We start from the raw sequence: 14,836 nt of genomic DNA, 5'->3' as shown, positions 1-14,836 counted from the left end.
ACTCCTTCTCAGCAGGGCTGATCTCAATAATTTCTCTTTATTACATCTTTGGTTCAAGTAAATCACATTTTTAGGGAACATGTCAAGGCCAGATTGGATGGGTCTTGGGCAGCCTTGTCCAATGGGATGTCCCTGCCAATGTCAAGGGGCTTGGAACTAGATGACCTTAAGGTCCCTTCCAACTCGAATGATTCTATGATTCTATCATTCTATGATTCTATGTGTGCATGTGCATGTTTTCTGCTCCACTTTTCCCACACAAGTTGACTGATAGTAGAGCACCGAGCGAGAATAAATGCACACACCTCACCAACACCTGCTTATGGATAAAGACTAATAGCAGTGCCACCCTGGTCTCCTTTCAGCAACACAGTGTTGAGAAATATTGCATTTCTTCATGAAGTTGAACAGAGAGAAACACCCAAGAAAACCCACTGTCTTAGAAATTTCTTGCACATAAACTGAATAGATGTATTTCCAAGTCCCATCCTCAAGTATAAAAAAATCAGTAAGTGTATGGAGAGATTTAACATGTTCCTGTTGCCATCACTTGCTACTACTTCTATGTTGATCATATCTAATACCCAAAAGTGTGAATTCAGTGATTTGATTTCCGTTATTAACTAAAGTTTCCAGGAAGCACTTATACTGAAAACATTATGACAATATCTTGCCCTCAAAGCATCTGGCTGATGCTGACTCAAGTTGAGTTTTTAGTGGGGTGCAAAAAAGTCCGAACACCAAATCATTATTATCAGTTCTTGCAAAGCAGTAACAAATTCAGAAAGTGCGTGGAGAAAATAAGATCAGTCCATAAATTTCTTGGGTTTCACATTTCTTGTTTATTGGTCATTGTAATAAGATAATCAGATGTTAATTCCCAACTAAAATTTCTTTAGAAACATCATAAAATTGTTGCTTTTTAACTTTTATATCATGATTAGGCAAAAATATTATGGGAAATGAGAGGATTGTTATTCTTTGTCATTCCGTATACCAAATCAGCTCCAGCATAGTCATTGCAGAGTTTTCATTATAATAATTAGTCAATACCTTCAGTCCTTCCATAACTGTTTAAGCAGTTGAAAAGGATTTCTGCTAGGCAAGATTTTTATATGTAAAAGTGTATTTTCTGCAAGAATTTGTAAGGAAGCTGTCTAAGTAAAAGGGTGTTAGTGACACAGACTTGGATTCTCGATTTTAGCATTTCTGCAGTATTTTGCATTTCTGGTGCGGTTTTAAGATGCCTTATAAATATTGAAGAGACTCTTTTCTGGACAAGTGTTAAATATTAATCACTTTATTAATTTTTCCCAGCTTCAGAGCACTTCACAGGCTTAGTGACTTGATGTTTATTTTGATCTTTATATGTTCTGAAAAAAGAATTTCTCTATCAGGTGTGCCAATTGCTCTATTTTTCATTAAGATTTGCAGGTAAATTGTTATTAGGTTGTCATGCCTCTGATAGCAAGACAAGAAGGTATCTTATTCTTCCTCTTGGGTGGTCTGAATGTCAGATTATGTAGTGTGGATGCATGCAGACTTTCACAATCCCTTAAAATGTAAAGTGCTGTGCCAGTATAAAATACGTAGAATTAAATATCACTTTCATGATAAAACTATGGTTTTCTTGTCCTGCAGCACTTTTGAGTTACAAAGCACCGTTTTTTCTGCCCCCAAACATTTTATGTTCAACAAAGTTTAAGTGAAAATCCAGGTTTTCCATACTTTAGCTGCCCGAAATATCAAAAGCCATTTGTTTCCGTACCAGGAACAGAATTAATAACCAAAGTTTAAATAAAAATGTTATTCTTCTGTCCTCAAGCTACTTTATATCTCATTTTGGATATTTATTCCATTCATAGTGGATATTTCTACATATATAACAATGTGTGACAATCCCCTGGATGTGTATAGCTCTAAAGAAACACTCTGCACTGTCACCTCTCTCTAGCTGGGAAATATTACTCAGGTTAATAGTAGGGAGTTTGACCAAAGCAATCATATTTTATTAGGTTCTCTCAAATGCCTGGTGTACCAGCATTCTTCTCATCATTGGGATTTCAGAGCATCCTGGAAACAACGAAAAAAGGGAAATCTGGAGTCTGAAGAAAGAATAGTTTGAAGGTCAGGTGTCGGTATGGTTGACCATCACTGCACACCCGGCACGGATTCTGCATGTGTAGACATCTAAAAGGATAAACAATCAATTTAATCAGTCATTCCATTGAAATGTTTTTACAAGCTGCTATGTGCTATTGGAAATCTCTGATCCTGCAGAGCTTTACAATCAGTAGTGGTTTCCACAGTGTAACAAAGTTAGATTAATTAAATTTATTTCAAACCCGGGGTCAGTGCAAAACTCTAAATAAAATATTCAGCTTGTCACAGTTTTCAGAATATTTAGTAGGTTTTGACTGGCTATATTTCAGTGCTCATTTGGATTTTTCCATGTCCAAAGATTTTCAGAGATTACTAATCTCTTCCTTAGTCCTTCATATGTATTCTGTTCAAGTCACGTGGAAGAAAAATCTGAAATTTGGAAATAATTAAAAATTTGGGGTTTGTTTTCAGAGTTATTCAGGACACAGTGTTCATGTATATGAGTACAGGGCATAGAGCTTCTCTGAAGAAGATAACAATCCAAGATGAGACAGTATTTTCAGTTTTCTCTATGCTAGTTTGCCTAGATTCCATGTCTGCTTCCATGTGCTAAATTAATATTCAGATTATTCCTAAATCCGTGTAGGACTGGAGATTAATGTATTAGGAAATCTCAATCTTTAATTAGTTAGAAACAATGTTTGTAGGTTTCTGTGTCTGATATTCCTCTGTCTAATATTTCTATGTCTAATACTTCTATGTCAAATACTTATGTCCTGGGTACACTTGTCCAATCCCTCAGCCTAAACTCTATCTGATAAGAGAAAAGAAGCCTTTCACAGAGAAAGGAAGTTAAGAATCATGTCAATGACATCTTTAAAGTACCAGTAAATATTTATCTGTTCTTTAGGTGCCACGCTTTGTACAAGTATGGCACTTCATCTTCCCCTTAACACTCTTTCCTGCACTTTAAAACTGCTTTTTCCAAAGAGGACTGTATTAAAGCACAAGTTGAAAGTTCATCCTTAGGTTGTTCTTCTGAAGCATATTCTGCAAAATTTCTTAAAAAATGAGGACATATTAAGTGTCAATCCTTTTGAAGGCATAATCCAATTAATTAACTAGAGCATGAGAACTCTTCTTTTTTTTACAGTCTGTGTATGAGTCAGGTTACAACATCTAACAAAATCTGCGCCACTTCAGAAAGTCTTATGAATAAGATTATCCTAAGCTGCATAGCTGGAATAGCAATTACAGCAGAACATTTACTTTCTTTCCTTGAGCCTTCTGAAAATTAAATCTGGATTCAGCTATGTTTACTTTAATTGATAGCAATGGATATATCATAGTCACCCACAACAGTTGTCTGACTAGCAATTAGCCAAAAGAAAAAAATAGTTTGAACCACAGCTTTTCCTATTTTTTTTATTTCTGTTTTCCATTTCAGAGTGTAACTTATTTAAGAAAACTCAAAAGTGCATAGTGGACAGGGGCAGGTAGTATATGTTACCCTTCGTTCTCAAAAAAAAAGAAAAAGAAAAGAAAAAGAAAAGAAAAAGAAAAAGAAAAAGAAAAAGAAAAAGAAAAAGAAAAAGAAAAAGAAAAAGAAAAAGAAAAAGAAAAAGAAAAAGAAAAAGAAAAAGAAAAAGAAAAGAAAGAGAAAAGAAAAAGAAAAAGAAAAAGAAAAAGAAAAAGAAAAAGAAAAAGAAAAAGAAAAAGAAAAAGAAAAAGAAAAAGAAAAAGAAAAAGAAAAGAAAATGAAAAGAAAAAGAATAAGAAAAGAAAAAGAAAAAGGAATAGAAGAAAAAGAAAAAGGAAAAGAAAAAGAAAAAGGAGAAGAAGAAAAAAGAAAAAGAAAAAGAAAAAGAAAAAGAAAAAGAAAAAGAAAAAGAAAAAGAAAAAGAAAAAGAAAAAGAAAAAGAAAAAGAAAAAGAAAAAGAAAAAGAAAAAGAAAAAGAAAAAGGAAAAGAAAAAGAAAAAGAAAAAAGAAAAAGAAAAAGAAAAGAAAAAGAAAAAGAAAAAGAAAAAGAAAAAGAAAAAGAAAAAGAAAAAGAAAAAGGAAAAGAAAAAGAAAAAGAAAAAAGAAAAAGAAAAAGAAAAGAAAAAGAAAAAGAAAAAGAAAAAGAAAAAGAAAAAGAAAAAGAAAAAGAAAAAGAAAAAGAAAAAGAAAAGGAAAAGAAAAAGAAAAAGAAAAAGAAAAAGAAAAAGAAAAAGAAAAAGAAAAGGAAAAGAAAAAGAAAAAGAAAAAAGAAAAAGAAAAAATGGGACTGGAGAACCCTCTCTGCAAACTTTTGGTATATGATTAGCAATTAGGAAAAAGCCCTATTCTTCTCTAGGAAAGCAAACTCCTCTTACAACACTGATGTCACAAGTGAAGAGAAAAAAATCATTAGAAAATATGTCAGAAATTTTAAAGCAAAGTAAAATAGGACTAAGAGTGTTTAGAATTTTTAAGGAAGAAATTTAAAAAAGGGTCTTTTGATTAAGCCAAAAATATATCTTTTGATCCAAGGCAAAAAATGTAGTTCCTGTTTTTCTTCATAAATATGTTTTTTAAAACTTAAAAATAGCAAAATTTTAAAAGGAAGATATTATATGAAGAGGAATAGAAAATTTTTATTGGACACTGTCAAAATATTCTATAATTTACAACTGTAGTTACTCTAACAGTTAATTTTAATTTTGTTAACTGTTATAATTAACATGTTAGAATGTCCCTTCATCCAAAAATAGAAGCATCTCTGATTAAAAAACATCTTGAGAACTAAACCCAAAGCTAGGACACCTCAGAGAAGATATTCTGTGCTATTGTGCTCCATGATTTTGAGGTACATATGTATAGAAGGGGTCAGGAGAGCGAGAAGTTGCCATGGATTGGACTGAAATTTTGTTGAACCCTCCCTTCACGTTTTGAGTCAAGGACAGCCATTGTTGATCTCTGTCCTTTAAACTCACTTTCTGCTATAACTGGTGTCATCTCGTAGTGAGGAAATCAGTTGAAATATACGGAGTTTGACTGTTCACTATAGTGATTTCTTTCCTCTATAAGCTGGAGTGGTAATGTGGTTAAAGCTTTTCTTATATTTATACAAAAGATAAAGTAATTATTTTACATTAATAACAAAATATGAAAATATATTCCTTTAATGTGATGTTTTTGCTTTTCACCTGAGAGATTGTCTTTAGGATTATTTTAAGAGCCCCTTCAAAAATTGTTTTTTTTCAGGTTTCAACTGATTTATTTTCAAAACTGTGTTAACTTTTTTTTCTGATATCTGTGCTTATTTTTCTTTCACAGATACAGAGGAGGAAAGATAAGTGATGCTAAGGAGTATCATCTATTTTACCTTTGACATTGGTTTGCTTTGTGGACCTATAGCCATCATTTAACTTCTATAATGCAGAGGTAAATGTAACATTAGGCAAACATATGAATACCTTAGTTTGATACTGACGTTGTTTAAATTACTGGAGACGCTTTGTTTTGGATATCCGTCATAATTTGGCACTTGTATATTAGTAGGGAAGTATAAGATATCTACCCAGAAAAGCTTGATTTGAAGAATAAGCTTCTAAAATTAAATGTTATCCACTAAAATTTTGATCTTGATCAAAGAAATTTCAATTAATGAAGCAAATTATTCACTAGTTATGATACTAATTTCTCCATATTTTTTATTATACTGCTTTAGAACATTTCAGTATACATAACGTCACTGTTTCGAAGTGTCAATGGTACATTCCTGCATAAGATAAAGGAGTCATAAATTAGTCATAAAAATAACACAACACTCCTCTCTAGAAAGCCAGGATATGATTCCTATAGAAATTAATAATTTCTGCTTTTCAACCAGTGGAAAAGAAACATAAACATTGATTTAATTACAGTCTGTTAGAGTTCTTCCAGGATACAGTGACTGAGTGCTATATAGTTAACTGTACCTCAAGTTTTATTCTTACTTTTGGTATTTGCTGCCAAATAGGTGTTAGGAATGGTTGGACTCGATGATCCAATGGGTCCTTTCCAACCTGGTGATTCTGTGATTCTGTGATTCTGTGAACCTGGAATGTACACTTAATGATTTCGGCGTAATCCTGACAGAATATGGACTGTTGCTTGTAACTAAAAACTGCTGAAGATCTTTTTGAAACTTTTGGACAAGTCATTATATTCAGACAGACTGGATATTTACTATTGTAAAGTGGAATGTCAATACTTCTTTCAGAAGGAAAATATTTTGTACAAAAATAGGATAAAAAAATGGCCTAAAGTTTACTCTATGGTGTCCGTTTTACTATTTTTTCTCTACATCTCCTCCTATATACTTTCTTTGTCATCTCAGACAAGAAATAACAAATGTACTGGACATTTGAAACCTTTCTTATTGGGTATATTTGATAGCAAACAAAATATTTTTCTGTAATACAAAAAATCTATCAAGGAAATTACAAGATAATTTGTAAAATATCTAATTTAATAATTATCCAAACATTCTAAAATAAACTCAGAATGTAATTTAATTTCAGTAGATCAGTAAATCAAACTTCAAAATCTGTGTGGTGTGTAAGTAACAGATAATTTTGAGTGACTGAACAGAAGGAAGAAGTTCTGAAGATTATAAGATCTAAACCAGCTTCCACTAAGACACAATTCACTGTCCTACGCATGCGGTGACAAAAAAAATATAAGATAGTAGTCATTGCTGATTGATGTCTGCTTGGATAGTATTTATCTGTCAATAAATCTTCCTCAAATATTAGCTAAGCAAAATTCAGAGAAAACATATTTATTTCAATAAATTTTGTATTGGGTCCCAAACTACCTAAACTCACTCTGTCAGATACACTGGTCAATAACTGCTGCTTCTCATTCCCTCTTTCATTATAATAATATGCTTCAGAGATGGTAATTACGGCAGCTAATACAGAAAGACATGTCTAAGATCTAACAAATGTGATGTGGCTTCTTTTTCCACATTTTTCTGCAGTAATTTGTTACTGTTTCTGTCATTTGTTATGACTAATTACAAGGGTGGTGGGGAAAGAAGGATAAAGGTTAGTGATGTCTCAGATCCTATATGTGTTACTACTGAGGAGTACGTAGCCTCTAAAGAAGCCAGATTCTCTTTTGATGACTACTAGATCATTATTAAGCTAATTAATTTTAAAGCAAAATAAAGAAGCCCATGAACAAATATCAGAAAAAGGAAAATGTACAATTTCTCACAACAGATCTTTCAAGTCCATGTTTTGCAACTAGAACTTTGCAAAAACATTCATTTCCAGTAAAGTACTGTAAACTGGTACATAATTTACAATTTTCATGTCTCATTATTAAAATCATGACAGCCATCATTTTGGCACATTTTATCCACTAGGAACTAATTAGGGCTTTCTGGGAGCATCAGGGCAGTTCTGTCCTCTCTTACGCCCATATTTAACCATTTATCAATGACTCTAATAAGGAAAAAAAAAAAGGGAGAGGTCCAGATTATTGTTACTGAACATGTTTTCTTCTTCAACTCGTGCAAACTCCTGAAAAAAGTAACTTTTCCTGCCTTTAATCTTTCTGTACCGTAATGGAGACCCATTAGGATAACACAAAGGAATAAAATAAGGCACATTTAATCTCTAACCAGTAAAAGAAGCTTGCAAGTATGTGTGCTTTGGTATAAAATGATGCAGCAACTTATTTCAGAGACAAAGTTGTCCAATTTCAAAGCACACTGCAGTCACATATAATCTCTTAGAGTCCTTTGGAGGGCCAGATTCAAAGAGTAATTGTGGAGCAAGGCACCTAAAATCAGTAAATATGGGGTTATTAGAAGTGTAATTCAACAGACTGTAACATTTTGACAATGACTGACAACCTCGATGGTTATTTGACAGCTGTTCCAGAAATGACACCACAGAATTCCTTAGCAGAAATGTATTCATTCCTCAGCTTTGAGTTATGTCTTTTTTTCTCATTTATGTGCATATACACTTAAATATGTGGACTACTTTTCAAATTGCATTCAAGTTTGGCAAGAAAGGATAAAAAAAAACACTACCTCATCTGGTTTGTCGTGTCAAAGTAAAATGTCATGCACTATTATCACCGTCAAACAATAATACCTCCAGAATGAGGTGAGTATACAAATTTCCAGTTTTTAATAGGAAATAGGTCTGTTTTTAGCACAAAACCACAAATTCAGTCCGAGACCCCATAAGTTTAAAAATGATGTATTTTTGCAGTGTACAATATATTGATATTTTGGAATAGAACCAAGGAACTGGGAGGGTATGTGAGCAGCAGAGTAATAGCACTGTATTTACAGAAGCATTTTTGTTTCAATTCTGAAAACTTAAATTATCATAAGTTCTTGTTGGCTCTTTTATCAATTTATAAAGGACCAGCTGAAGCATGCTACTACCACCAGATTTCTGCTTAGTTGGCTTATTCATTCCTACAGCAATTCCATGCAGTACAGTTACACCAGCGATGAATTTGCTGTGTAGGTGGTTGTATTCTTTTAAGGTGTTGGTCTACTTTTTCATTATATCCCAAGGGTTTATTTAATATTGAATGTAGAAGGAATGAACCATGTAGTCAGAAGTTATGCCGAAAGATATTGCTTCCATATCAAAACTCTGTAGGCCATCCCTTTGTTAGTCATGTTTATTGTCTTCAGGTAGAACTGTAAACTCAGATGTTGTCAGTCTGTCTGTCAAATGGATGAAACAACTGGGCTGATATTTCGTACCTATAGACAGAGAAGTTGTTGCAAACATTTATCATGGATCCAGTCAATACTTTTGCAGCCCTTAATTTGGCTTCTGCAATACACTTGGCCTGAGAGTTACAGCTACAAGGAAACTGCAGAAAATTGCTATTAATTCACGGTAAGTCAAATTTCACTTTCACAACGTCAAGGTCAGTGACTGAGATGCACGGAGGTTTTACTTCTTTCTTATCTCACAGGGTTGCATTTTGCAGTTACTTGAAATAGTAACCGAGACTTCTACATACCAGACTCCTGATAATCAAACATGTATGGACAATCTTCGTGACAACATACAAGCCTGGGAAGTTGCTTCTTCCCTCAAAGACTTTAAAACCAATATCTACTTAGGGGACTTTTTAACAGCTCCTTTGAAAATCAGTCATATTTTATCATAATATAACCAACAAACATCAAGTCATCAAAACATCAGGGATTCAGTTTAGTCCTACCTTGCTGTCTGGAGGTTGGGACAGATCAACCCTGCCCGGTACTTTCCACCTGGATCTGTACAGCAGATGAGTCTTCTGCATTTTCTCTGTACACTGGCACCTTTTGCAATGATTTCTCTTAATCACAGTTGATAATTTATCCATCATCTTCTAGAAGTAGGAGTGTTAACCAGGTTACTAGGTTTTCAGGACCTACATGTGGAAAACTTTATATTCCTGCCAGTAAAATAGAACCATAGAATGGTTTGGGTTAGAAGGGATCTTAAAGATAAGCTAGTTCCAAACCCACTGACATGGGCAGGGACACCTTCTGCTGGATCAGGATGCTCAAAGCCTCATTTAACTTGACCTTTAACACTTCCACGGATGGGGCTTCAGTAATTTCTCTGGGAAATGCGTTCTATAGACCACTCTCACAGTGAAAAATTTCTTCCTAACACCTAATCTAAATCTACCATCTTTCTTCTTAAAACCATTAACTCTCATCCTGTCACTACAGCCCCTAATAAAGAGTCCCTTCCCATCACTGTGTAGTCCCTCTTTAAGTACTGGAAGGCTGCTATAATGTCTCCGTGGAGCCTTCTCTTCTCCAAGCTAAATCAGTCCAACTCACTCTCAACCTGCTCTCTTATGGGAGATGCTCCAGCCCTCTGATCTTCTTCATGGCCCTCCTCTGGACTCGCTCTAACAGATCCATGTCCTTCCTGGACTGAGGGCTCCAGAATTGAATGCAGAACTCCAGATGAGCTTGCACGAAAGTGGAGCAGAGGGGAAAAATATCACCTCTCTTGACCTGTTGATCATGCTTCTTTTGATGCAATCCAGGACAAAGTTGGCCTTCTCACTGAGAGTGCGCATTGAACTTCCTGAGGGTGCTCTCAATCCCATTGTCCATACATTTCTTTGTTTATATCTCTGTATCTTCTTGATTCCACAGTATCTTGTATTTTTCCTTCTTACCTTTTGAGCAGCGATTTTTCACATAATTTGAAGTACCCAGACATACAACTATGTTTATTAGACTAAAGAGAATTTAACAACATCTTTAATAGCATCTTTTAATACCAGTCTCTCAAAACCATGGTTGGCATGCAACTTTTGCTTTTTTAATTAGACTATCATTACCTTGACTCAGGAATCTTCTCATCTTCCTTCTCTTTTCTCCCTGTCCCACAGGAGAAGGGAATCAGTATGAGGCTGCATAGGTGTTTTCTGAGATCACTCAACCACAAAACCTGAAGAAAAAATTAAGTAAAAAAGTGGAGACTGCTGTGTATGACATGGCATGTTTATGACAGATTTATTTGTAAAGAAATTTGCAGTTGCTGGATACAATGAAGTGGAAAACTCTTAGTGTTCATTTGTCAATGAGTCAGAAAATATTGGTTCTCCTTCCAAATCTGCATCTTAAAATGTACTTTTAAGAAAGACATAGATTTTCCTATGAGAATATTTTATTCACATTCAGAGAGTAACATCATAGTCATTTCACCAAAAGTCATCCTCAGGAAGAAAGTAAAGGCAGTTGAATCTTGGGGTTCTTTTGGGGAAAAAAAAACCCAAACAGCTGCCCAAGTGACTTAATCCTACATGAGATGCAAGTTTACCTTTATGCATTAAAGAGAGCCATAGATTATTCCTCTACATAACGATCTACTGATGAGGATCCTGCTCTTCTAGTATATTAATTACAATTGACTTCCAATCTATAGAATCTGGTTTAACCCCAGAGAAGAGCAATAAAAATAATCACATTTATACTAACCCTACCCCTCACCCTAAGCATCATCTTAACTATATTAAACTTCTGACTCGCACAAATAACCCCAGACTCAGAAAAACCCTCTCTCTATGAATGTGGATTCGACCCACTAGGATCTGCTCGACTCCCCTTCTCAATCCGATTCTTCCTCAGTAGCAATCCTATTCCTACTATTCGACCTAGAAATCGCACTACTATTACCCCTCCCCTGAGCGGTCCAACTTCAATCCCCAACCACCACACTAACCTGAACTTCCATAATCATCCTGCTGCTCACACCAGGACTAATCTACGAGAGACTACAAGGCGGCCTAGAATGAGCAGAATAAAAAAAGAAAGTTAGTCTAAGCAAGACAGTTGATTTCGGCTCAACAAATCATAGCTCAACCCTATGACTTTCTCTATGTCACCATTACACCTAAGCTTTTACTCAGCCTTTACCCTAAGCAGCCCAGGCCCAGCATTCCACCGAACCCACCTGATCTTTGCCCTCCTATGTCTAGAAAGCATAATACTATCCATACACATAGCTCTATCAATCTGACCCATCGAAAATCAAACGCCCTCTCCCACCCTAATACCAATCCTCATACTCGCGTTCTCAGCCTGCGACGCAGGCACAGGACTAGCAAAGTCCAGTGTTTGTAAATCAGAGCACACAAATAGTCAACTATTCCTGAACATACAGAGAGTTTTACAGTGTAGAATTCAGTTAATGGTGATCAAAATTAATAGACTATGAAAATTAAGGTATTTTTAACTGCAGTCTGTGCAATAAGGAGTTGCCTGGCTTGCTACATTCCTAGGAATAAAACAGGTTTTTTCTGTTCATTCTGGGAAAAAAAAAGGATGAACTTATACTGTATGGTGAAATATTTTCACATTTCAGGGAATCTCAGTGGTATTTCAGAGTTAGTACTTTCTTTGCCAGAGAAAATACCCTTCAGACATACATCATATTATAAACTGAATATGTCACTGAGAAAGAATACTAATGCACGTTTCACAGGAGTAAGTCCTTAAGGTAGGGCTGTTCTGTTCTTAAAGAATATACACTTTCTCATGTAAGGGTCACATACAGTTGCAGGCAGAAACTCCCTAGAATGTTCTTCATCACAACCCAGTGCACAAGTCAATAACTTGTTACTGTAACGTACAGTGTTGCTGCAGTCAATTCCAACTTGTATCTTAAAGTATTTTCTTGACAATCTCTTTTCCTTACATTGCCACAGTAATTATAGTTTTATTTTTTCGAATATGATCAAATTATATTTTTCAAGTTCATACACACCATACATATTTACCATTTATTATTTTATAATATAATCACATTGTTTGCTTCGTTACTTATTGCAAGTGCATTTCATAGTCTCACACATATATTTGGATACTTAAAGAAACTGGGAAATTACGAGTGGGTTATCTTGTCTGTAAATACTGAATCAAGAGGTTCTAAAATGGATTGAAATGCTAGACAACAATATTAGATCAGAAAAGCTATCAAACACAATGATGCCTTAGAAGTATTTAATGAATTCATCAGAGCATAAACTGTTTAAAGGACTCAAAGAAATAAAAAAAAAATATCTTCTGTGTATTCCACAGTTAGTTCTTACTATGAAGTACAATGACAAGATGCTTTCGCCTCCTGGAATCCAATCAATTTTGCCAACAATTAGCCAAAGGCCAATAACAAAATTGAATGCAATTGCCTTTTTATCTTCCTCGCTTCTGACATTTCAGTTTCAGAATTTAGTGTATTTTAACAGAGAATTATTTTTTTTAAGAAATGTCTTTTTTATAGAATAAATATATATTTGCAAAGGTCTTTTATAAACAAGCATGAATTTCCTCTTGAGAACAAGAAATTGATGAATTTATTTATGTAAAGTCTTCTTTCACCTCAAGGAAATTGGTACATTGAAAGAAGTTTATCTTAAGTATTTCTCATCTAAATATTCTTTACAAGTAGTTAAGACGTCATGGAAGCTATTGTGGTAGATACACTTCAGTCAAAGAACAGGTTTTATCATTCCCAAATTATTAAACTGATGATGGTTTAGCTTAGAGGGCTGTAATGATTTTTGACATGCAGAAGGTCAGAATAGATGATCTTTAGTCATTTCATACAGTCTTGAACCCTATAATGAATAACATTGCACAAAGGTCTGATAATGTCAAACTAATGAGGATTCAGGTTAGGCAAGAGTAATGAGCTGCATGCCATTTTACAATCTATGCATAGAATCATATAACCCCTAGGTTGGAAAAGACCTTTGAGATCATCAAGTCCAACTGTACCTGTCCACTACTAAATCATATCCCTAAGCACTTAATCTACCTTTCTTCTAAATACCTCCAGGGAATATGACTCCACCACTTCCCTGGGCAGCCTCTGCCAGTGTTTGATAACACTTTTAGTGAAGAAGTTTTTCCTAGTGTCCAACCTGAACCTCCCCTGATGCAGCTTGAGGCCATTCCATCTCATCATATCACCCATCACTCGGGAGAAGAGATCAACACCCACCTGTCTACAACCTCTTTTCAAGCAGTTGAAGTCAGTGATAAGGTCTCCCCTCAGCCTTCTCCAGGCTAAACAATCCCAGTTCCCTTAGCCAACTCCTTGCAACACTTATTCTCTGAACGTGCATCAGGACCTCAAATCAGGACCAGTCTTGCCGTGAGGGGCCCAATGCATAACCTAGTTGTAGACCAATAGTAACAAACACTTGCAACTTATTCTAGACATATAAAGCCTGATGAGAAACAGTAAATGCTTTAAGAAAGCTGTACGTGGGCTGATTTTCTATCCAGTTGTACAGTCATTTATCTACTGCCATTCAGACAACCCTGCATTTCAAATTCCCAGTTGAGTTCTGACTATCCTTTCACTCATAACATTGTTTCCTACTATTCCTCAGCTTTACCGTGAGAGCATTTACTGTGATTAACAAAACAAGAAAAAAAATCTTTTTTATGTTCTACAACACATTAATTATTTGACAGAACAGTAGCTTTATTTTGACATTTGAATAAAATATCTCAGTCTTGAATCTGCTTAAATCCTATTGTCAAACATGACTGAGATTAGATTTTTCAAAGATATCCAGAGCCCCAACCATGCACAGCAGGAGTTACAAAAAAGTTAACAGCTGAGATTCAAGAAGTGACAAATGGAATGTGTGATAGCAAGACGAGAAAAGAATTCTAATGTAACAAGAATAGTGAAGAGACATCTATTTTAGAGATATTATTGGATATTGTAGTTCTAATACAGCTCTGAGAATTAAGGTCATATAGCCCATCAGAAGTCTTAAATTGCTAAAAACAAACAAAGCAGAAAAACAAATAAAAGCAAAGCAGACATTCACAAAAAAAAACCCCTAAACTATAACAGAATAAGTCATTCTTGGTAAAATTATAATGCTAAGTATGTTTTATATCACGAAAAATGCCCGGAGAGCATAAATCTGTGCTACTGTTAGAGGAAGTAAATTCTTTCTGTCTGCCTACAGTGAACTCTCTCCCGAGAGTTATAAAGTTTTGACAGCAATTGCCTGAGTAATGGAATGACAAAGAAGAAATACAGTTGTCATTTTGGGCACCAAATATAGGAAGCTCAAGTTCTTTTTCATGAACTATCCTTCTTGCAGTCAAATTCTACTGTCAGATACAAATATGACCTTTCGTGGGATGGGAACATTCAGCCCCAAAAGAAAGTGAAAGAAAAGTTTATCATAAAATAAAATATAGGA

Source organism: Cuculus canorus, chromosome 3 (genome assembly GCF_017976375.1).
Source record: "Cuculus canorus isolate bCucCan1 chromosome 3, bCucCan1.pri, whole genome shotgun sequence".
In the NCBI taxonomy this organism is placed as follows: domain Eukaryota; kingdom Metazoa; phylum Chordata; class Aves; order Cuculiformes; family Cuculidae; genus Cuculus; species Cuculus canorus.
The sequence above is the reverse complement of the archived record's forward strand: the minus strand, read 5'-3'. Positions refer to the sequence as shown.